Source organism: Salvelinus sp. IW2-2015, linkage group LG10 (genome assembly GCF_002910315.2).
Source record: "Salvelinus sp. IW2-2015 linkage group LG10, ASM291031v2, whole genome shotgun sequence".
NCBI lineage: Eukaryota > Metazoa > Chordata > Actinopteri > Salmoniformes > Salmonidae > Salvelinus > Salvelinus sp. IW2-2015.
Genome location: NC_036850.1, coordinates 10,299,732 through 10,325,182, shown reverse-complemented (window position 1 = coordinate 10,325,182; position 25,451 = coordinate 10,299,732). Strand labels below are relative to the sequence as shown.

The window sequence follows — 25,451 nt, the reverse complement described above, 5'->3', positions numbered from 1 at the left end:
TGGTAGTACCGGTGCTCACAGGAGTGTGCATGGCAATACCTCTGCTCTGTTCTTTCTGTCCTTTCTTCCCAGACCCTAGCCTGGTGTGGACAACTGGGTCTGTGTAAATGTGAAGGAATGATCAGTGTAGCAGTCCAAGACGGACATGGGGTTAAAGTGACTGGCAAGAGGATCAACTCTCAGAACCACCCCCCAGTTTTGAAAGGAGTTCTGCCAAGTTGACTGTCGCAGATCCAACGGCGCATGTTTGTCATGACACACAGAGGACGAACGACAAAACACCACCCTCACCAGATGCCTTGAAGTAACACATTGCTTGAGACCAGCCCCTTCAATGGTGCTCTATGTCTCTCTGTTCATGTGTGTGTGTGTGTGTGTGTGTGTGTGTGCGTGCGTGCGTGCGTGCGTGCGTGCGTTTAATGGTGAGAACAATAACGGGTAAATCTTATCCTCGTGCAGAGCGAGGTAACCCATAGCGTCACGTGACTGTCATAGGGAGTGAGTGACAGAGCCTTGGAGATGTGGTGTGGGGAATCCGGTGACCTTTCCCCCCTCGGGTGCATTGTAAACCACACTCTATTTCCCATAATACTTTAACAGCCTGTGAGTGGTGTGTAACCCCGAGGTTAAAGAGCAATCTGTAACCAATTAACCATTTGACTAGCAAAGCCTGCATTCCGTGAATGGGAGGAATGCACAGAGCAGTGGAAAACCTCTGGCTGGATGCAGGCGTGTTGGTGGTGGCGACAACTGAGCGAGGGGTTACGAGTGAAGGGGGAGCGGGGAGCGGGGAGCGGGGATGATGGGGTTAAAGCCTTCCATGGTGACACTGGGACCCAACACTACCTGGTAAAACCATCAAACCTGACCACGATTTACTGGGGGTCTTGTGGTGTGGCCCTGGTAATCAGCCCCAGGCTTGGTACACAACGCCGCTTCTTCGTCTCCACCCCGCCTCCCTCCAACAGGAGAGAGATACATAAAGGGAGAGAGAGAGACAGAGTGGGAAGGAGGGAGAGAGTGGAGACAGAGAAAGGGAGCAGAAAGAGCGACGGAAGGAGAGGAGTCTTTGGGGCCGGCTCCCTCCTCTCCATCCATCAGTGTGTCTGCAGCGGGATCAGGGCCGTGTAATGAGCCGTGGGCCCCCTTACACGTGTTGACGCGCCACAAAATAAGATCCATTTACCTACACGGCCACTAGCAACTGGAGGGGAACGCACGTTCCGCCCGCTGCCCCACCCCTCAATCTCGGAGGTGAACCCACCCTCTCGAAAAACTCGGAGCTCTGTCTGCTCTGCCTCTGTGGTCAGCCCATCTATCTCTGGAGAGGGAGGCGGGGGGGGCAGTCCAGAGGAGGTAGCTGAGGACGGGGCTGATCCTCTTACACCAGACAGTAGACAGAAGCAATTGAGCCTAGTTATGTCACACTGCACTTCCCAAGGCGATCGCTGCCTCAGGGGACTCAAAAGCATCAAGGAAGTGAGCTCCGTAAATGTCACTGCCATTACCCTGGGTGTTCGAGGATTGCGCACAGGATGTGGACCTCGATTGAGTTAGAACATATAAACTATTCTGCCTTGATGTGTGTGTGGATTATTAATTATTAAATCCATCTGCTAAATAGTTATTACAATTGACCCACAATGGTTTTGGCATTAGATTACACAATTTTGGGAACAGTTCTACTGAGAGAATCTGATATAAACCACCAAAAGGCTGATAAGACAACAACTTGTAAATGAAGAAAACGAAGCCCAATATCCCACTACACGTTTAAAACCATAGCTCTCCAACCAAGCCATTTTTCTTCTTCGTTATCTCTCCACTGTTCCACCTGTCCAGCCCATTTTTCACACCAACCCTAAAGAACTCACACGATGCATTTAACAAGGAGAGAATTACCGCAGGAGTAGCACGAGGGAAACGCCCTTTCTCACGAGCTCGCTCACAGCGGTCCAGAGAGCTCAGCACACCCAGACCCTGCCCCGTGCATCAGGTTCCGTTACACTGCTACCTACTGGGAATATACATCGTTAAAAGACGACACCGATTCCCCACACAGCCCGCCCTTCAGCACAAACAAAAGAGTAGAGTAAAGACCAGAGAGAGAGGACGAACAGAGAACAGACGGAAAAGGACAGAGCAGCCGAGCAAAGATAGATGGAGAGCAAAGGACACGAGAGAGGAGACAACGACGAGACGAGAAACAGGACAAGAAGACGCAGCACAAGCACCGAGAGAGACAAGCGACACGGACGAGAGCGGACAAGAAAGAATAAAGAAGGACAGACCAGAAACAAAGAGAGAAGACAGAGAGAGAGAAACGGAGAGACGACGACGAAGGAGCAGGACAAGCCAGAGAGAACAGCGACCCAGAGAGAGACTAAAGAAGACGGATAGATAAGCGACAAGAGGAGAGAGATAAAGAGCCGATCAGAAAGGACAGTGTGGACGAGAGATACAAGAGTGATTACAAAAAGACAGAGATACCAAGAGAGAGCAAGACAGAAGAGAGAATAAGGGAAACAGGAGATAGAATAGAAGAGAGATAGAACAGGCACAGAGAGAGCAACTACAAAGAGAGACGCCAAGCGCAGAGACCGAAGAGGAAAGGACAGAGCAGCAAAAGTAAAAAGTATAAAGGACAGAGAGAGAGATACAGTAGAGATAGTAGAAAGGACAGACGAGAGAGAAATAGTGATAAGAAAAGGACAGGGAGAGAATAAAGACAGACGCAAACGATAGCAGCAGAGACAAGGACAAAGAGGAGCCGAGAAAGATAGAATAAAGAGAGAAAAGCGACACTGAGAGAGAGAAAGACTTAGATAGGACAGAAAAGGGACAGAGAGCGAGAAAGATCAGATTAGACGAAGCAACGGACAGAGAGAGAGAAAGCGACAGAGAGAGATAAAGAGAGATAGAACAGGAACCCAGAGGCGATAAAAGAAGCTGCATAGAAAAGGCACAGAGAAGATAAAGACGAGAGGCAACGCGACAGGAGTGATAAGGAAATTGACCAGAAAGATAAAGGCAGTGATAAGAAAGCATGCGAGAGATACAAGACGCAGCAAGGACAGAGCTGAATGAAAGGACAGACCGAGATAAAAGAGAGCCTAAGGACAGAGAGACGAGACAAGCAGACAGAGACCGAAGAGATACAAGAGAATAGAAAAGACCGAAGAGCAGATGAGAGAGAGATCAAGACAAGCCGCACAGAGGAGAGAGCAAAACGAGGATTAGAACAAAGGCACAGAGACGGAGAGGACAAGAGAGATGGAGCGAAAGCGACAGAGAGATTAAAGAGAGACGCACACCGACAGAGAGAGAGACAAGGACATATACAGACTAAAGAGAGCAGCAATGGACAGAGAGAGAAAACAGACCAGGAGAAGAGATAAAGAGAGAGCAAGGACAAGAGAGAGAGAAAAGGACCAGAGCAGAGAGATAGACGAGAGGAAAGGACGTGAGAGAGAGAAAGGCGATAGAAGACAAGGACAGAGAGAGAGTAATAGGAAGAAACGCGAAGAGAGCGAGAAAAGAACAGAGAGAGAGTTACAATAGCAGAGGGAAAGGACAGAGAGAGAGAACAGACAGAGCAGAGAGATAAAGAGAGACAAAGGACAGAGCAGAGAGAAAGGACAGAGAGCCAGAGATAAAGAGAGGAGAAAGGACAGAGAGAGAGATAAAGCGCAGCGATAGAAAAGGACAGAGAGAGAGTTAAATAGAGAGAAAGGACAGAGAGAGAGAAAGGACAGAGAGAGAAAGGACATAGAGAGAGAGAAAGAGTGAGAGCTGTGCTGTGCTGTTGGGCGAAAGAGAATGCGACTAATAATGAGACATCTATTTTACCCACCAGCCCTCTGTGTGCAGCGCCTCGATGATACGCCTGTTTTCCTCCGGCCCCCATTATCAGTGCACTTGAACCCGGGATAACAATGAGTTCATAGAGATTGAGAAGTGCCGGGGCCTTAATTGTATGTATTTAGTCACGCAAACCGAGGCAATGGCCTGAGAATGGCTAGTTAGCCAATGACATCATTTAGCTTCAGAGTTGACTCAATGGGGCTGGAGCAAATGTTCACTGTTGCCACGTCCACCCATCCAGGCTCTGCTCGCTCTGTCAAAGAACTGTCTGTCTCATATCTACAGTGCTATCGCCCCTCTGCATTACAGGACATATTTGGTGTTTTCAGAACCAGTAGGTCTCCCAAGATCCCTCCGGTGGTGTCTCTGTCTTCATTGTCAACATCTTCCTCTTTAAAGAGAAGATGCTTTTAGAATTATGCCAGTTGTGTTGTTTTTTGTGTGGTGTGTGTGTTTGCGTGGCGTGTGTGTGTGTGTGCGTCCTTTGTCAATCAACGGTGGATGTTTGGCGGCACAAAGCTGATGATCGCATCATGATGTTATTGTGCCTGACTTGCTCGGCACAAAGAGGGAAGGGAGCGTGTTCTCAAGCAGGGATGTCAGCACTTGAAAAATCAATCACCATCTGGGCTCATTTCATACAAGGGAGAGAGAGAGGAACGACCAACAGCTCCCGTTTGGCCAGAAACAACAGAACAAACGTCAGAAAAGCATTATGGCAACATTGGGGCCTATCCACAGCATTAAGGCGGCACTGTGCGAGAAGCAGCTCGGCATTAGCTGAGTGCAAGGTCACAGAAAGCAAAACACGGATAAGAGTACAGAAAGCACAGATTCACCTGCTTGGCTAACACCACAGGTCATTTGGTTTCTTTCAAAGAGCTCATCTCTGTTTATTCTTTGCTATTCCAACGACTAGCTTCATAGTTGTACCTGCGCTTCATGTGTAATTGATCTTCTGAACTTAAAAGTATCACATCGCAGGAAGAAAATTCGAATGTATGTCACCAAATCGCTTTTTATGGCACTAAAACACTAAAGCTCCACGTTTTTGGAGGAGGCTGAGGAGGCTGAGGGGGCTGAGGGGGGTGAGGGGGTGGCATGGTTTTTTGCTGCAGCGTTGCCTCCTTTCAGTGGCACAGCTGTGTGAAAAATACCAGTTAGAAAGGATGCTGAGGCAGCAAAAGCATTTAATAGTCAACAAACAGTTATCTAAGCCCATGTCCAACAACTAGACACCACTGTAATGTGACCTACATACTAAGTGAATAAGAATTTTTACATCAGGGAGGGGGCGAACAGAACAGAGCTCATTCAGCTGACAGTAATTAAATAGCAAGTATTCCTTTTCACTGGCCTTTTGCCTCTCTCCCAGCTAAGAAAGTACATTGTAACAGAACATATTGTGCCATATTAAGTATTCGACTCTTTTTTTTTTCTTGGTTCTTTCGGATTTAATGGAATGACAAGTCAGGGGAGGGTTAGTCTGAATCTTTTCAAGGACGTGGGATGGATTCTAACACTGTTCCATTCTTGCATGTACTGCCTAAGCTGGGGGATGAACCCGCTGACCTGAAGCCAGCGTGCCACATTGGCAGAACAACACATGTCATATGTAAGTCAGAGGGGAATGAGTTCAGACAGACCCGTGGACCACTAGTCCCTTCACACACACAATACACACACACACACACACACACACACATCCATACCCTACATCCCCAGCCTTCCGCCTGCATGCCCACCTCCCTTGAAGATGAATGTGAGAGTGAAACCCAAGCCAGACCTGCTCTCAGATCAGGTCGGTTCCAAACAAACCGCAGAAGGATGATGAAAGAGGGGGAGCGGGGGGAGCGGGCGAAACAGGCGATACGCCGGCCGCCAGAACAAAGCAGGTGTCCGTATTAATGCACCATCGAGCACTTGGAACCCTGCACCTCAATACAGGAGGAGGAGGAGGAGGAGGAGGAGGGGGAGGGGCAAGACGGAGAGGGCGGGCACAGTGAAGGAGCAAAGTCAGTAGAAGAGAATGTTTCAACCAATTATAATAAGGAGAGAAAACAAGTCAACGGGTTACTGTGTGGTGGGCAGCCTCATAAACGTCACATTGGGATGAATCCTCAGTGGGGATCTTCATTCTGTCTGTGACAACAGGTCATCTGTTTGAATTGGCCTTGTTTCTTAAAAACAGACAGATTCATACACTCCTTTTATCACTCTGGAGTTCCGAAGATCAAAACGAAATCAGGACAAAAATGACACGTCGGACGTTAGATAACGTAAAGAGCAGTCATTGAACACTGGGTGACAAAATAAAACGACGAAAGAAAGTGATGGAGTTAGTAAGGGGCAGAGCATTGGCACCTATAGAGAGCTTCCCATTCATTAAATAACTGCTGATGAGTCACTGTGGCATTTGCGTTCCTCAATCCTGAGACAGGGTTTGGGTTTTCATTAGACAACAACGGCAAAAGGCAATAAAAAAAGAGGGGGAGAGAAGAACGAGAGAGGCAGAAAGAAAAAAAAATGTTTGGCGGATCAATTACCACACCTCAGGGGTGTCTTAATTGAATTCTCCTCTACAGCTGCCACATATTCCTCTGGTTGTAGGTGTCTACGGCATTTGCATAAATGTGCCTCCAATTTGATGTCGAAAAAGAGGTCGAGAAGCAGACAGACAACAAAAACATCCAACCAGAAAAGAACAACGGCTGTTTAAATAAGGATAAGGTGGATTCTAGGAGTCAACATGGGATGTGTTATTGAGAAGTACATTCGAAAAATATCCTTCTATCCACACAGCACCCCCGTTGTGTGGTTTTGGAAAAACACTGATAAAAAAAAAACAAGGTTAAAGAATCYACTGCGCGATTTAACATGCTCCATCATTCTATCGTACCAGATACTCCCCAGCTGTCTCTTCTTGTTGTTCTCCTTCGGTGTAGCAACGTCTCAGCGTCCTGGGTGTCTAACTCACATCAGGTTCTCTGTCCCATGAGAGTTTTCTTTTTTACAAGCCCTGTTTCATCACAACGCTGCTATTTTTAGGCCCCGAATTTGAAATCTGGTCACAGAAATCAGGCTCCATTCAGGAGAGGGCCTTTGTAGAACTTAAATACACCCCAATGTGTCCTTCAACAAAGACCTCTCCTTTTTACTCTCCCTTTAATGCTTTAAGTTTAGGATTGTTAGTTGGTTCTGTGGGTGGGTTTTCTCTCTTTTTTAGGCATTAGACCGGCTAGCTATTCAACGCCACAGTGTCTATAAAAATTCATCAGGATTAAAATGACCTCAGACGCAAAATGAAAGTTCCTAAAGTACACAATGGGGGCTGTCTTTTTGACACATTCTCCGAGCCTTGGGAACAGTATTGTTTCCTGACAAAGTGTCCCTGCCTTGACAATGAGCACCTTTCAGCCCCACACAGGGTCTGCCTTTAGAGCCGGAGAGGGAGACGTATTTCACATATCAATCAAAGAGGAGAGAAAGACCCTCGTCGGGGTAAAAGTGGCCCTTCAGAAAACCTGCACAGATCAAAATGGAGTAAATGCTATTTCCCTCTTATTGTGGCCATCCAGCTGTGTTTTATCAGATGAGGGAAGTAAGTAAGTGAAAGAGAGCCCTCATTCTTAATCGTATTTCTCTTCCTATTGCAGTAAGGGAGAACGGGGCATGACAAAGAGAATGAAACACATCTCATCAGGTCATGATTTCTGGGGTGACCTATATCTTAAGTTAAGTGTATCTTAAGGGTATCTTAAGTTAAGTGTATCACAAATATAGAAACACTCTTTTTACATTTACATTTGAGTCATTTAAGCGGACGCTCTTATCCAGAACCGCTTACAGTAGTTGAGCGCGTACATTTGTCAGACTGGTCCCCCGCGGGAATCAAACCCACAACCCTGGCGTTGCAAGTGCCAAGCTCTACCAACTGAGCCACGCGGATTATACAAGTGTAATTACATAAGCGTGGCTAGAACACGATGTTAGCAGGACCATCTCTGATGAGTATGTGTATACTGTACTGTATGTATATATGTATATATATATATATATATATAAATACTTTGTGTGCACGTACGTGCATGTGTGTTCTTTACACACCCAGTGCAGTTAGTTGGTGTAATGAGCACACGGTGTGTACATCAGGTCATCATTGCCACCCACTGAGCCAGCCAGTCGCACCACCGTCGCTAATCATGCTAAAAAAATGAATTGCGTGTCTGTGTTGGTAATTCCAAATGGCATTTGACTACCTCAGCCTAGATTTATGATACACATATAAATATAGTATTTCTGGACAGGTGGATTAATAGGTCTCCTTAAAGGGCTTCTTTATAGGTCAGTGCCTGCGTGTAATCCCCCMAAAAAATCATCTCATCTGCGCCTCAATTCATTACAGCACAGGAGGAGAGGAACACAGAAGGGGCAAGAGCACAGTGCTGAGAAAATGATGCCTCTAGTGAGTGAACTGTGAACATGCACGCACACTACTGTACGCGTTAATGTGTGTAAATCTGTGTCATCGTGTTTATGGACTTCTGTAAGTAGTAGTATGAAATTGCATTAGTAGTTACGGTATTCGTTCAACCTACAGCGTGAGTGGCATTTTGAAATTGGGATGTTCTGAATTTGTAGAATTGGGGACATGGCAGCCTTGGACACAGACTTATCTTAAACCTAATTAGATCATGATAATAGCTTTAGGGCCTCGGTGATAAATGGTTGGCCTGTGGATCGGAACCTTTCTTCAGTTTCAGGTTGTGCACATTGTGCGTATACAGTAGCTCAACCTTAGATTTGCAAAACAGACAGAGCCCAAATGTTAGTATGGTAAGATTTGGGTTAGATTCAAAGTAAAGACTTTGTATGGGTCTAATAATGATCTCATCATTTACCCGTTGTTTTTGTGTTGGCACGTCTGTTGGCATTTCACTGCCCTCCGCAAAGTGCACGCCACCCCTCCCAGTATCGTCTCCCATGACATAAGAGATTCATAAACACCCCGAAACCCTGGAGGGCAAACCCGATTCACTGTGTATTAGTGATGGGTCATTCCCTCTTTTCACTCTCCTCCAAAGCCATGGCTTCTCTTCTGAGCCTCTGTCCTGTAGTGCTAGCCAGCCTGCCCAGTGTTTTCCCAACCCTCCCTCCCTCGCTTGCTTTCCCAACCGCCATCCACTTCAATGTTCCACGTTTTATTATTTTGATAAAACATGCATTCCTCTTGTGGGAAAACTTTTCCCCTCAGTGTCATCTGCGTCATGACGAGTTAATGTTGCACGGCGACATCTATCTTTTTCCAACACCTTGAGGGCATCTTTTAAATGGAGGAATTTGGTCATTATGTGACATTAACCTCATTAGAAAACGCACTTTAACTGCTCGGAGATTAAATTGATTTACAGCTGCCATTTCCAGTACTGCTCTCGATCAATTGTTAAACTATCCTTTTTATGGCCCAGACTCCGCTGTGTGCCTTTTCTCTCCCTCCCACTCCTTGTATTAATGCCAGGTATGTATTCCAATAAAGGAGGTGGGCAACTTTTTTTATGCCACTGTGGTGTAATGTGAAAAATCCCCTACATAAGTGAGCCTCTCCAAGGCGCTCACAATAGAGAATATGATCTGGCTGAGACTGGCGTGTGGCGCGGTAAATCCATCCGCTCCGTTTGTGTGGCTAAATGTCAGCGCTCTGCCTCTCTGCTTCTGACAGCTCAGGTTTACGTGGCCGTTTAAGCATAACACGCACACTGTATTTCTTTGATAAATCAATAACCCTACCATTTCTGTGCACCATCCGCCCTCCATCTGGGAGAATTGATCCACGCGGATGGAGTGATACCGCCCTCCCTCCATCCCTCCATCGTTCCACCGCACTTTTGACACATAAATAAAATATGTGGCCTTTTTTTTCCTCAATTGGCCACAATGTTGATCCTGAGGAATATGGCGCAGGTCACATGGTAGCATCGAGGGGGAGACTGGAGCGAGGAGTCGGGTGGCTGCTATCGCTCACTGGCGCCCCACAAAATCCCCAGAACTTTCCAGCAACGCATTTATTAGAGTGAATGAGTCTTCTAAAGATGGCATTACAAAATAATGTGGTCGCTAAATTATTTTAAGCATTTTTACCATAATGCTCACTTCATAACCACAGAACTATGTACACCCACACCACACGCACGCACGCACGCACGCACGCGCACGCACGCAACGCACGCACGCACGCACGCACAGCACGCAACGCACCACACACCACAACACACCACAACACACACACACACACCCACACCAACCACACACACAACACCACACAACACACACACACACACACACACACACACACAGACAGAATTATAGCAAATCCATTAATCATTCTCATCCAAATTTAGAAAAGGAAAATATGGGGGGGGGGGGGGGGGGGGTGGCAGAGAAGGTGTGGAGGGCGTTGCAGAGAATGTGAGGGGCGGTGCAGAGAAGGTGGGGCGGTGCGAGAAGGTGTGGGGGGCGGTGCAGAGAAGGTGGGGGCGGTGCAGAGAAGGTGTGGGGGCGGTGAAGAGAAGGTGGGGGGGCGGTGCTAACTGCATCACACTATATTTAGGTGTCAGCCTCACAAGCCATCCTGACTTTGATATAAATAGATATAAATCAACATGCGGGCCACTGTGTTTTAYCCGCTATCAACAGATGAGTGCTACATGTTATCCCACACCTCCTCAACATATTCAGGGAGTAATGGTGAAGGCCTTTCTGTGGCCGGGTTAGAAACAGCTGCTAGGTGAACTAACCTTGGTGTGGCATGCCAGGGGCCCCACCTCCAGAGTGTCCACTGCTGCCCTGCCACTCTCCCCCTGTGACCTGCCTCCTGGCTGGGTTGCTGCAGTCCTGTGTGCTCCCACCACCACCACCACCCAGGCTCAGCTCAGGTCAGGGCTGTTGCCACACACAGCCCCTCAAGTCAGAGCCTCTGGTGCCTAATTAGGGAGGAGGGATGGAGGAATGGAAGGATGGAGGGAAGGAGAGCCAGCTTGGACTTTAAGAGACTAACCCACCTCTGCCATAACGGAGCACTTATGAGATTAAAGGGGCATTAGCGTTGATATGCCCATGTAGGCCGTCTGTATATTTATATAGGGCCAGATGATGCAAACTGAGAGGCAGCCACAACAACTGTTGTCTGTGCACTCATCATTATCATAATCACCTTCATCATCGTCATCATGTTCATCATCATCACCCCACACAGATTGCATCATGGGAATAACTGTGTGGTGCCACCAGACGCGTGGGGCTTATTCCATGTCAGCGCCACTCTCTTTCCCCCCTCCCTCTCTCTCTCTCACTCTCTCTACCCCTCTCTGTCTACCCCCTCTCCTTCCCTCGCGCTCGCTCTCTCTCCGTCTCTTAACCCCCCCCCCTCTAAATGCCTGACTCACTCCAGACTGTGACGCTCTGCTTAGCTCTGGTCTGGTCTACTCTGGGTCCTGGAAGGAAATTGCTGAGCTCACAGCCTCCACCACCCCCCACCTCCTCCTCCTCCCCCTCCTCCTCCTCTCTCACCCCCTCCTGAAGGATTCCCCCTATTAAGAGGGAGAGTCGATGGGGAGGAGCTAGAGGAGGAAAAGGTGAGTCCACTGAATGGTAATAACCCCAGTACACAATCCCTCCTCTCCTCTGTTATCTATCCGTCTCAATCTCTCCTTTGACTGATCCATTTATGAGGACATAAAAAAGGTACTTTTCAACTGTAACCTTCCAGTCTTGGTCCCCGTACAGTACCAGAGGGAACGTTTCTTTCATGCACATAAAACATGCAGAAAATACTCATCACATGGAGTGCATATCAAAGTCGGTAAATAACATTTTGACAGTATGTTATTTACAACCGACATGCTTTTTGTCTAGGAATGTAATCAGACATTAGTAAATATGCTGACTCAGAAAGACTGTTTTCTCCAACTGTTTATTGGTTACTCTCTGCTTGCGTCCTACTAAACAAAGACCTCCCACCATAACAAGAACAACAGTGTTGAACGCAGTCGAGTGTTTGATCTTGACATGTCTAAGTGACCACAGCTATCCCAACTACAGAGGGCTGGATGAATTGTGTGGTCAGAGGCATGTGCAGTGTGTGCATTGTTCAGATACACTAAACTCTGGCCCATATTGTTTGGCTTTGAAATGGTTTCGTTTGATTTTCTCTGCTTGGAACCGGATACTTGAGACAAAAAAATAAAAAAAATAAAAAAAAGCTGTGGCTCAATACACGTTATCCTTAATGGAGTAGGATCAATTCTGGACCATAGCATTTGAGAATGGAAAAATACATATGCAGGGTGAAAAGAGTGTTTTTGATGTAAAGTGTTAACAGCTGTGCTTGGTTCTGGGAGTGTGGAGGTCGGAGTGTGGTTTGACTCCGGGGTCAGGTKCCCCCCCCCCYACTKCCCGCCWCAGCTGCYCCTTGCTAAWTGGAAACKAGATGTGATATTGTTCTGTTCTAGTCATCACGGCCATCTGATGTCAATTTCACACAGTGGTGGGACCCTCCACAAGCTAGTCCATACCACCAACCACACTAGTAATAAACAAATACAAGACAGGAACACACACACACCCTTGCTCTCTGTGTCTCACTATCTCTCGCTGTCTCTCTGTCTGTCCTCTATCTCTTCCTTTCCCTCAGTTACAGTCTCCCGATCTATCTCTCCCTCCCCCTCTACCCACACTGGGATAAGTCATGAGGAAATTGATGCCCATGTTTTGTCCGACCACCTGTTCATTCTGGATACAAGTCTAAGAACCCAGTAAGGGTTAACCCTCTTTGGGGAGCGAGCGGGGGAGGTTGTTGGCACCCCAGTCAGAAACGTGCCCCCACGAGTGGCAGGCTGGCTCAGACCGTCCGGCTGGGTGGGACGGGAGCCCAGTCTTGGACCGCTCCACATCTCCCCCAAATCCTCCAGTCGCTCCAAACAGAGTCAGTATGCTGCCCCTCCATTACCCCCCAACCCCCCACCCCCCCATCATATCCCAACCAGGAAATCATTGTCTCGGTCAATTTACATGAATCTATCTACGTTTTGAAGGACTCTTACCGTACGAAACCACAATGTTCTTGGAAGTTTGATCACCAACACGTGTAGACTATTCGTGGAGAAAATAAAAGAAACATAACATTTTATATGAGATCATATTTCAATTATATTTTTAACCCATAGGCTGTAGGTTTGATGATTGAACATAATGTCTAGAASCACTCAGTGTGCGTCTAAAATGATTAACGATTGCCGTGCGCTTGAAGCTCGCATGTCCCTCACTCTGATCGAACACAAAGCCACTAGTGAACAATGGAGGCAGGGAAGCAGTGTTGTGTTACCTGCAGCGTGAGAAGACTCGCACATGTCCAAATCACCTCACACCACCACCATCTTGCCACCACTCATCAAACTCACACAAAGTCATAAGAGCGGAAATAGGAAACCATTCTCACTAAAAACCTCCATAATCATCTCCTGAGAGAAAACAGCGCTCCTGTTTTTTAACTGAAGAAGGACAAATATTTTAAGAGGCAATGAATTTGGTGGAGCTGAATAGGATGTTGGTATATGTTTTACTAAAGGAAATATAATGGCATACTATTATTAGATCACATTAATCATGACTGCGCCAAAGGCACTGACAGCAGCACTGAAAAGGATTGAAAATGTTGGTAATGGATATAAATTACCCATTGTGTGATAAAAKGATTTTTTTTCACTAAGGTAGGGATAAAACAGAAAACCTCTGAATGCGTGTGTATAAAATATTRAATAATACCAGCTATCTGTGTGGTATTAACATTCACAGCGAATCAGATAGTAATAGTTTGACAATTAAAAGTGGACTAAACCCATCCAGTTAGAGAGGAGAGTGGCGAGGTAGGAGAGTTGTTTTGACAGAGGTCTGTCAGTTGGCACGGCGATAATGAGTCACATCTCTCTTATACGGTTATTTATTGCCGACTTGGCTCGCAAACAAAAGATCAATAATTTTGAGCAAATCTAATGTTGCCCCTGGCGCTAATATGATCATCCATCACATCTGCCATCTTTATGTGGGAGATGGACTGAATTTGTGTTTATTTGAGATCAAATGCRATTACATCATATAGCTTTAAYAACATCTGAGCCCCCTGTGAATATGTGCGGGTTTTTGATCATGCGTATGCATATACAGTATGCTTGTGAGATGTGTCACATACGTGTAAATTATAATATATTTACTGCTATAAGACGTGTTTCCAGATCAATCTTCATTTCTTTCCGCAGTCCTACATTTTGAAATATGAAGTGTGTCAACAGTCTGTCCCCCCTTAGACGGCAAACGCACAAACATCCCTCACACAAATACACACATAGCACGGCCAGTCCCCCATTGAGACAACCCAGAGCTAGTGAGGAGATCCCTCACTGACAACAAGCCCTGGGTGAGCCAGCTTAAGTCCACCTGGGCTCTGTCTGACTGTCAGCCTCTCAGAGTGAGGTGTGAGTCTGGCGAACGACAGACAGAGGTCATCTGTCACAGAGGATCCCTCCTGCCTAGGTGTTGCCCCACACACCTCCAGAGAAGGCCCTCGCAGGTAGACTAATAAGCATAAGGCACAGGGAGAGGCCCCACTGAGCCCCAAAGCACCTCCTCACACGACATCCCTCTCCCACTGTCACAGGCCCAGGACACTAACCTGACAACCTGCACTGCGCTTGATGCTGACGCACACCACGAGCCAAACTGAAGCCATTTAAACTGGTATAGTCCCTAAAAAATAAATCAATTTAAATTGTAGATGGGTGTTGTTTTTGAGATAAATGGGGAATATGGAAAATGTCAGTTGGGTCCAATTTCTCAGTCTCACCTCTATGTGGTATAACAGAAATACAGTAAGCATGGTTCCTCACCTAATGTTTTTTCTTGGGTCTGTCTAATTGACATCCGTAGATCACTGGAGAAGCAAATAAACACACAGAGAGAAGAGAGAGAGAGAGAGAGAGAGAGAGAGAGAGAGAGAGAGAGAGAGAGAGAGAGAGAGAGAGAGAGAAGAGAGAGAGAGAGAGAGAGAGAGAGAGAGAGAGAGAGAGAGAGAGAGAGAGAGAGAGAGAGAGAGAGAGACAGTGTTAATGACACACCAACAGACTCGTCTCCAAGAGCAGCATCATAAATATCGCACAAACAGGAAATCATTAGCACCACAGATAAAAACAGATCAGGATCTCAGTTCAATACAATCAAATACATGTTGTCTATCGCATTACAAGAAAACGTCGAGAGAGAATAAAACTTGAGAAACATGGGTTGGCATCATCTTAGGGATTTAGAGGTTAGTTAGTAAACAGTAAAGACGGATTGAGCGATAAACTAGGAAATGTATGAATATACAGTAATCGAGAAATAGGCTAGTCTACAGCCTAGACTACAGACGTCGCACCAAACACTCCCTCATAGCGAGCTCCAGAGTTTTGCCAGGGGATTTCATGAAACTAAACAGTATGTCAAAGATCCTTACAACATAAGATGTCTCCCCTAAACACCACTGTCATGTTCCCTTCGCTTTCCTTTCTTCCCTTCTCAGACACGACTTTGGGTAGAGGAAAGAAGTTCTCCCTGAGCGTTTTAAGATGTCATTTTTAAACATACATATCAAAGCTGCCGAAAGATGGATGTGTTTCTTCTGCTTCTCTGCTCTAGTACAATGTAACTTTGAATAGAGAAGGAACTCAAAAGACGTTCTGAGATCTCTCTGCAATCCACATCCTTGGGCCGACTGGCAATACATCATTTGTATTGATGCAATATTAAATTTCAATATCGCATGTCAAAAGGTACAAAATGATAGATCATAGCCTAACTAAATGAATTATTAATAGGTTGTGCTGGCTGTGCTATCAGCTTCTCTTACAATCAACTGTGTCTGAAAAGAACCGTTTGATACTGGCAGCATTTCAGTGTTTTTTTCTCCTCCTAGTTTTATTTTCTCTCTCTTAAGTTTTGGATCACTGTAATGAATCTGGATTTGTGTCACCAAAAAATGTACCAAAATCTAAAACCACATGAGCACAACAGTAACCAGACCTTTCCAGTTAGTTATTTTCTGTCCTGTTCAATGAAAACGATTTCCAAAGTACTGCGTTTGTTGCTAAAGAGTGAAGAGCAGGACTGATATAATGACATATTTTGAGTGGCTATGATTTGTGTTTTCTTCATAATACATAATGTCCCTTGAGATTTATCTCTCTATTTCCCCTGGTAAAACCCTGAAACCCTTTTTAGATTTGCCCATATTACACATGGCCTCCATTCTAGGTCAAATCTGTATCAGAAGTTCATGCACTGACAACAGAAGCCGTGTGACCTGGAACAGTTCAGAGCTAGTGATTCTACAAGGGGGCCAGAGAGGACAGAGAGTCTGAACCTCTTATGATCCTTATACTTTAAAGAGTTAGAACAATGGAGTAAAAGATAAAGAAGTGTTAATGATACATTTAAAGGAGTATTAAGGTCAGTGAAAATACTAGTGGCACACTGACACCCAAAGATACAGTACATCATGGTTAGTATATTCAGTGATGTGTATTGATGGACGCCAAGGGAAGCCAGGCTTCCCAAAAAAAACATACACATTTTTAAAGAATATATATACTGTACATATATATACAGTACCAGTCAAAAGTCTGGACACACCTACTCATTCAAGGGTTTTTCTTTCTTTTTAATATTTTCTACGTTGTAGAATAATAGTAAAGATATCAAGAAGAGAAATAACTCAWGGAATCATGTAGTAACCAAAAAAAGTGTTAAACAAATCAAAATATATTTTATATTTGAGATTCTTCAAAGTAGCCACCCTTTGCCTTGATGACAGCTTTGCACACTCTTGGCATTCTTTCAACCAGCTTCACCTGGAATGCTTTTCCAAAAGTCTTGAAGGAGTTCCCAAATATGCTGAGCACTTGTTGGCTGCTTTTCCTTCACTCTTCTGTCCAACTCTTCCCAAACCAACTGAATTGGGTTGAGTTTGGGTGATTGTGGAGGCCAGGTCATCTGATGCAGCACTCAATCATCACTCTCCTTCTTGGTCAAATAGCCCTTACACAGCCTGTAGGTGTGTTGGGTCATTGTCATGTTGAAAAATAAATGACAGTCCCACTAATCGCTCCAGAATGCTGTGGTAGCCATGCTGGTTAAGTGTGCCTTGAATACTAAATAAATCAAAGACAGTGTCACCAGCAAAGCACCCCCACACCATCACACCTCTTCCTCCATGCTTCACGGTGGGATCCACACATGCGGAGATTATCTGTTCACCTACCCTGTGTCTCACAAAGACACAGCGGTTGAAACCAAAAATCTCAAATTTGGACTCATCACACCAAAGGACAGATTTCCTCCAGAAGCAAGTCTCTTCTTCATATTGGTGTCCTTTGGTAGTGGTTTCTTTGCAGCAATTCGACCATGAAGGCCTGATTCATGCAGTCTCCTCTGAACAGTTGATGTTGAGTTGCAGTAACTCTAATGAACGTATCCTCTGCAGCAGAGGAATCTCTGGGTTTTCCTTTCCTGTGGCGATCTTCATGAGAGACAGTTTCATCATAGTGCTTGATGGTTTTTGTGACTGCACTTGAAGAAACTTTMAAAGTTCTTGAAATTTTCCGGATTGCCTGACCTTCATGTCTTAAAGTAATGATGGACTGTCGATTATCTTAGCTAATTTGAACTGTTCTTGCCATAATATGTACTTGGTATTTTGCCAAATAGGGCTATCTTCTGTATACCACCCCTGCCTTGTCACTGATTGGCTCAAACGCATTAAGAAGGAAAGAAATTCCACAAATTAACAATTTTAACAAGGCACACCTGTTCATTGAAATGCATTACAGGTGACAACCTCATGAAGCTGGTTGAGAGAATGCCAAGAGTTTGCAAAGATGTCATCAAGGCAAAGGGTGGCTATTTGAATAATCTCAAATATAAAATATAAAATAAACATGATTCTATATGTGTTATTTCATAGTTTTGATGTCTAAACTATTATTCTACAATGTAGAAAATAGTAAAAATAATGAAAAACCCTTGAATGAGTAGGTGTGTCCAAACCTTTGACTGGTACTGTATACTGCAGTTCAAAAGTTTGAGGTCACTTAGAAATGTCCTTGTTTTTGAAAGAAAAGCACCTTTTTTGGCCATTAAAATAACATCAAATTGATCAGAAATACAGTGTAGACATTGTTCATGTTGTAAATGACTATTGTAGCTGGAAACGGCTGATTTTTTATGGAATATCTACATGGGCGTACAGAGGCCCATTCTCAGCAACCATCACTCCTGTGTTCCAATGGCACGTTGTGTTAGCTAATCCAAGTTTATCATTTTAAAAGGCTAATTGATCATTAGAAAACTMTTTTGCAATTATGTTAACACAGCTGAAAACTGTTGTACTGATTAAAGAAGCAATAAAACTGGCCTTCTTTAGACTAGTTGAGTATCTGGAGAATCAGCATTTGTGGGTTTGATTACAGGCTCAAAATGGCCAGAAACAAATACCTTTCTTCTGAAACTCGTCAGCCTATTCTTTTTCTGAGAAATGAAGGCTATTCCATGTGAGAAATTGCCAAGAAACTGGTGTTTTGCGGGTACTATTTAATGAAGATGCCAGTTGAGGACTTGTGAGGTGTATGTTTCTCAAACTAGACACTCTAATGTAATTGTCCTCTTGCTCAGTTGTGCACCAGGGCCTCCCACTCCTATTTCTATTCTGGTTAGAGCCAGTTTGCGCTGTTCTTTGAAGGGAGTATGTATGAAAGAGTCATAGACCGTTTCATCAACCCTACAAGTAGGGTGAGTCAAAGCATTGATGATTTGATGATGTTAAAATGTTGAAGTTGAAATGGTGCTGGAATAGTGGAGGCAGCTCCTGTTTTCTTTGTGACATGAGGTAACTCTCCATGGTTCTAAATCAATAGTTGTTTAGTCGTCCGAAAATGTTGGAAACATTAACTTGCTTGACCATTCTGTAGGTCAGGTAACTGTTTGTTACATGCAATATGCTTTGTGGACTTCACCGKACAGATGTTGCTCTCCGGTTTAGTGATGAAACAAAGGTGKGGTTGAATTTATTCTGCCACTGTGTCTTCTTATCGTCTCGGCCTTCAGTCTATATATCACGGTGGCAAGGCATGTGAACTAACAGGTTATAGAGCAAACAACGCAATTATCACAACACAGAGGTTGTAATCTGCGTTTGTTTTCTGGCTTGGCTTCCCCGGTGATTTTACCCACTCACCGCTACTGCTGCGTTTGGATAGCATCACCTCTGATGAACTGAAGGACAGGATAGTCTTTCTAATATTACATTCCTGTCTCACCATATTGAGTTGCTAAATGCTACAAGATGAAAATACTGCTGTGGTTGTTGTCTGGTTAAGATTGAGATGTATTTCTTCTGTGTGTGTGTGTGTGTGTGTGTGAGAGAAGTGGGGGCCAACGGCGGGAGTGTTGGGGGTGACAATGACATCATAAACTCTGGAGGTTTTAATTGGAGGGTCCAGATTGTTGGACTGGTGACCCCGCAGAAGTCATGGCCAACATTAGCGTCCAGATCGCATGCTAACAAACAGAATCTGTGCATGTTAGCGCTGGCGAAAATTCAATTTGAGCTCTTTGTCTGCCTGATGCCTTGCCCTAACGATGGTCTCTTTTTTTTTTCTTAAACAACAGAACACAGAGGAGTCGTTAGGACCCTCTCTTCATTACTTCAAAAAACCAATCATTAGACACCAGAGTATATACGTAATTAGAAAATCACTTCCTTTGCAATCCTGGCTAAGTAGTTTACATACTGTAATTACAGGGACAAAATCAATTTTTAATCATTTCACTGATTGGGCTCATCAGCTCAGTAGGAACATTGTATCCTGCTTGTTGTGCGAAAGCAACATCTGGGCTAAAACAATTACCCTTTTGTGTTCCAAAACTATTCAGAAACAGGCTTTCTGCAGCACCCGATGATTGTCATGTAGCCTGACTGCAGCCATCTCTCCCTGCCCTTGACTTGAGCACGGAGGATCACGTTTAAAGCCTTATAAATCAATACTCTATAATAAGCTGCTCTTGGGAAAAAGCAGCATACTGCTTTCTTAACACCTTTAGTTTTTTTCTTCCTGTTGTTGTAGGTGGTGGTGGGGGTGGTGTTTTTTGCTGTTGCTTTTCACTAAATAAAAAGAAAAACAAATGTTGTTTTCCCTGAATAAATATGACCTTTCTAATATGTGTTCCATTCAGCTTACAAATAGAGTATTGTTTAAATCTCATGTTCCCAAAGCAAATCTGTGATTTATGATCATTCCTGTTGTTACAGAGTATAAGCGAGGTAGAGAGACTGGATGAGTACTTTCAATGTTTGGTTAAGTGAGAAAAGAATCTGACATATCAGACTTCAAACAAAAGTCTTCCTGATATGTTTCACTCTTCAGTGACTAATAAAATGCTTTGTATTCCGGTCTGCAAGATGCAGGATCGATCCACATTAGACTGAACTCTCCTTCGCTCACTTTGAAAACTGAGGAAATCAGATTTTGGGGGGAAAAAAAGAAAACGAGTTAATGCATTGATCACTCTCAGTGTATGCAAATCACATTTGCCTCTATTTTTTTACTGATCAATAGGGTTAATTAAGAGATTCGTTTTAACGGCACTTTGGAATCCTGTTTGAGCCGTCGACCTCAGAAATCATCCCGCTGTCCCTCCGTATCCATGGAAATGAAAGGCGGGTAAGAGAGGCCATAAATCGAAAAATCCAATTCAGCCAGGAGCACGAGTGTAACAGTAAAATATGAAAGCAATGACAGCTCACAGGTAGATAGATCATCAGTTATATGCCAGTGAGGCAACATTTTAAAAAGTTTATACACAGACTTTTTCACTAAAGGCAGGGCCATCCCAAAATAATGTGGTGAGTAGGCTAGTTCCAGGGTCGTCCACAGGTTGTACTTTGACTATGGCTGATATTGGTCAGAGAAAAGTTGCCGCTATTGGTGGGCTGGCTCCCAATGAGTATGAGTGCCATGTGTGGTAGCAAGAGTATCAGCAGCGSTGGTGGTGGTAAACGAGATTAATAATGGACGCTTTTTACAATTATTATTATTCCCAAAATGCTCTTTTGTGATTTGCTTTGAAGGGGGGAAGCGCTGGGAAGATCAGCCCGCGAAAGGGGGGRGCTCATTTGGAGAGCTTTTCCAATTATACAATTAGTCAGGAATGTAGGGCAGCAGCCTCYGTGTTCCGATCGCTCCGACCCTGGAAAGCAAGAGCCTTTTTCTTCCTCACTGGTCGTGCACAATAAAATAAATAATCATTTAAAAAAAAAAACATATCCGAGGCCTGGGCACCAGCAAAAGTCCGGGTGGACGCCGCGTAGGCGGATCCCAAAAGAGTGAAACTAACAAACGGTGACCTTATTCGTGCCGATTGCGTGCGAACGACCAATGCAATCCACTCTATGCTAATAGACAAAGTCAAGGGGTCAGGGTTTTATGGTTAAATACCGCTCTTTGAGTTGAAGAGCTTTTTGTGCATTTCCTCCTATCGGTACAGTGTGTTGTGGGTTGATTGGGTGGCTTTGGCAAAGGACACCAACCAGTCCTAATTATGCATGTGAATCTCATTTATTTATTTATTTTTTGAGGGTGAAGAGATTTTAATTTGATAATTTTTCCTTTTGATTGTCCTCATCCTCATCCTGGTACTAAGTTTACTAGTTCAATATATAAAAAATAAAAAAAACTAAGTACCATCTGTTTCCCTGTGGATTTTCTGTAAGCTCTCTTTACTGATTACAGCGATGACTACATGAACCTCTTCAATAATTATGCTGCAATAAAAAATAAAAAAAAGCAAAATAATTATTATCATTATAACTCCTTATCAAGACTGTCGCTCCTTCAACTAATTCTGTCAAAACTGTCAGAGACAAAATGTGTCCCTTGGATGCCAATCATGTCATATTTCTAACAGCAGGATGTATTCTCACWACAGTGACAGGCTGAACTAACTGAATCCATCCAAAGGCTGGGGTGGAAAAAGTCCCCTCGTACGGATCAAACTGCTATAAACTAACCCATAAGCGAACCCTTCTGCTGTCTCAACGTCCSTAAATGATCCAAATAGACTCGACATTCCTCTTTTACATCATGTCTGTGGAACGTCAATAGCACATGCTGGAGGGGAGAGAGTAGGTGAGTACGGTACGTATTTATGGAATCCTCTTTGTAGCTAGTCCCTGTACTTGTGATGGCCCAGATATCATTTGGAGAAAGCCTGACGATTGCGTGCATATGTGCCTTGTGTGAGAATGCGTCAGAGAGAACATGTGTTTGTGATGGATCCAATATGACTGAGATCTGTCTCACATACCTCTGATGCCGCACAAGCCAAAAGACTGACTCACTATTTTAGATCTGATTTATACATCTCAGCATGCAAATGCAGTCCAAAACACCAGCGACAATTACCAAGGCTGTTACACTGTTACAACATAGCACATATTTTTGAAATATGGCATTTCACATAATCTTAGATTGAAATACTTTTGGATTGCTCTATATTAAAAAAAATATATATATAATGAACTAAATTTTCAAATGATAAAAAGTATAGCATCATTAGTGTATTGTATAGTGTATTAAGGCTGTCTGATACTTTGACTTCGGAGTCCTGCGGGGTATATAAGACAGCTGTCATATAATTCAAGTTCAAACAGTAGAATATTTTTTCAATAAATGTTATAGCTAGAATTTTCCAGCTTCAAGAAAAAAGGTTTCCATTGATTAGCACTTTACAAGCGATCCATTTTTACAAACCGGCTTGACCTCTCTCACTGGACGAGGGTCTACTATGAATTAAAATAAAATCTTGTCAATAATTCCAGGGAAGGGATTGCAGGCAAGGAGAAGACAGAGCATGCAAGAAAAAGAGATGTATAGAGTGAGAAAGAGAAAAGAACGGGCGATGAGAAAAGAGATGGTATGAAAACCATAGAGGACAGACATGATCTAACCTATACGTTGTGACGGTAAAGAGAGAGAGTACATATTTTGAGATGATGATGATAGTGATGGTGAGGAGGACATTGCAAACTGCTGGCAGACCCCGTCAGCCGAGCCCTGATGCAGACAGATCCTTCACCCTCCATGTCACATGATCTACCATCAGTCTCAGAGATGGGGATATATCGCCATCAGCTCCAGAAATAATGGGTGCACCTGTTTACCGTGTCACCTCTGTTTGCTAATTGTCTCCTTGAGCTACATTGGGGAAGTAAATGCATCTCGGCTTTTGACAGGCGGGCGTTTATTTAGAAATCACATTACTTCCAGCGCAATTGTTCTTTTTTTGGGGTGGGGTGGGGGGGGGTCTAGGAAAGTTAAATGAGAGTGCTGTGCTACAGATTTCACTTCCTGATTAGGGGGGTGACAGCGCTGAGCTGAAAAGTTCACATCCACTTGTTCAATCCCCCCCCCCCCCCCCCAGAACCATGCCAGAGGAGGGGGAATGTGACAGACATCTTTAATATCCTGCTCTTTACGTGATCAATCGGGGTGCCACTAATCCATACCTGCAGTACTGCCACCTCACCGACGTAGCTCAGGAAGAACACAGACAGGTTTGCAGAGGGGGGGGGGGGGGGGAGACAAGCGCCTGTAAACAAAGCAGACAAACCAGGACATTCAGTGCCGGTGCTATTGAAGTTTGACAAGAGTGCACAATGGCGACAGAGAAAACAACACCAACATACCCATTACAGTAAATACTTGCCAAACATTTGATCATTTTCATAAAATTCTGCGAACTAGTGCAAGTACAGTAGTACAAGTACAGTCATTACACAGAGAAGCCTAAACGAAATTCAAGTGTTATAATGACAGTAAGAACAGGTATGGTCCATGGCATATGGTACGGGGGGGAAAAACACTGAGAAGGGTTACATTTACGTTTGATAATCGAAACCGAGGCTAGGTCCTCCAAAATGACAGGCGCTACAAAACGCGAAACAAACCTTCAGCGCTCAGAATGTTACGCAATCCTACTTTCAAGGCCTGCCGCTTCACACAAGACAAACAATCAGGTCGGCATGAGCCACGTGAACTACACGTCCTGCTCTCCCTCTATAGTAGAGCGTAACTCAGTGAGTGGGTTTGGGTTGCGGCCTCACGTCGAGTCAGAGTGAGTGGGGCTGGGGAGCTGGGGCAGAGGGGCACAGATGTGGTTCTCAAAGGAGGCCACCCCAGGAGCCTGCAAGGGGAATTCTTATCCCCACTACTATTTCAATAGGAAAAGACACACACACACACACACACGTGAGCACACACAAAGGCACACTTGCCTTAAGTCACACTCTAAATTGGCTCCCAGGAGCATTTCCCCTACCTTGTTCACCAAAGGCATTGTGTATGTTTTCTGAGTGCTTAGCATATGCCGGGTAACGTGAGATCTCCTCTGCGCACACTCACATTGTTTCCAGAAGTTGTTGCATTTTTTCCCCCTTTAAGTATTTCCCATCAGGAGCTTAATTAAATTCAAAATAGTTCACATATACCTACTATGCAGGATCGCACAAGCCGCCCACCCTGCAAGCCCCGGTAGAGACGCAAGACTGGGAGCAACAAAAAAAAGGAGAGGAGGAGAAGAGAAAAAAAACAGTAAAGAAACAGAGAGAGACAACTCCTGCTCTCAGAATCCTGTTTGTCATGGATGAGACTTTGCTACTCTGGGGTCTTTCAGATGTTCCTTTGAGAGGGGTTGAGTTGAGTAGCTCACCTCTCCTGTCTTAGAAAGAGTCAGCCCAACAGTCATGGCGTAGCCAATAATTGGTACTAGGGCGGGTAGCGGTGTGGTCAACGATGGTGTGAGATTTGGGCCATACGGTAACTGCCAAAAAGGCAAAGGGGTGAAGGACTTCTACCTCACTAGTTCTCCAGAATGTATAGACGTACACAGTGGCTTGATTCCAGAGCATGCAGGAAATACTATAACATTTTTAGACAGGATAACCTTTGCTGTGTTTATCCTATTAAGCATTGTGTTCTTTTAATGCTAGCGTGATACACAGGGGGTGAAAACAATGTGTATAGCACATGCAGTGTTTAAGCAGGGGAATGGCAGTCAAGAGCAGACGAGTGTGGATTTTACACACACTATAGACACTACACACACTACACACACTCATTCCCCTTCCCAATACTACACCAGCCTGGCAGACAAAGTTAACATTTTAACTGCAAATATTCCTTGCCTCCAATAGTCCAATGTAATTCATTTTCCATCTCTGTTCATTAATCACTGTTAAAATTAGTGATCCATTTCTTCCACTCTGCCATCTGCACTCAGCTTCGTTACAAACATGACACCTTCCCGCATAATAAAAGCTGACAGCAACGAGGATGCCTTTCCAAATAGCTTTTTGCATATGTGCACCTCTACAACTAATGCTGTTGTCAGACAAAAGTAGGTTATTTAAGGGGCGCTCCTGCTAGAACAATCACACACACACACACACA

General features: G+C 44.5%; 1 protein-coding gene across 1 annotated transcript in view; it reads right to left on the bottom strand.

Moving 5' to 3' along the window:
* Nucleotides 1–23,590, bottom strand: part of znf536 (zinc finger protein 536) — a 188,402-nt gene extending 164,812 nt beyond the window's left edge. Inside the window, exons 1-2 of the mRNA XM_070445379.1 lie at nt 23,510–23,590; nt 14,802–14,845 (exon numbers count right to left, since the gene is read on the bottom strand). The gene's annotated coding sequence lies outside the window, so the exon portion shown is untranslated. The remainder of the gene's footprint in view (nt 1–14,801; nt 14,846–23,509) is intronic.
* Nucleotides 23,591–25,451: the final 1,861 nt, after the last annotated feature.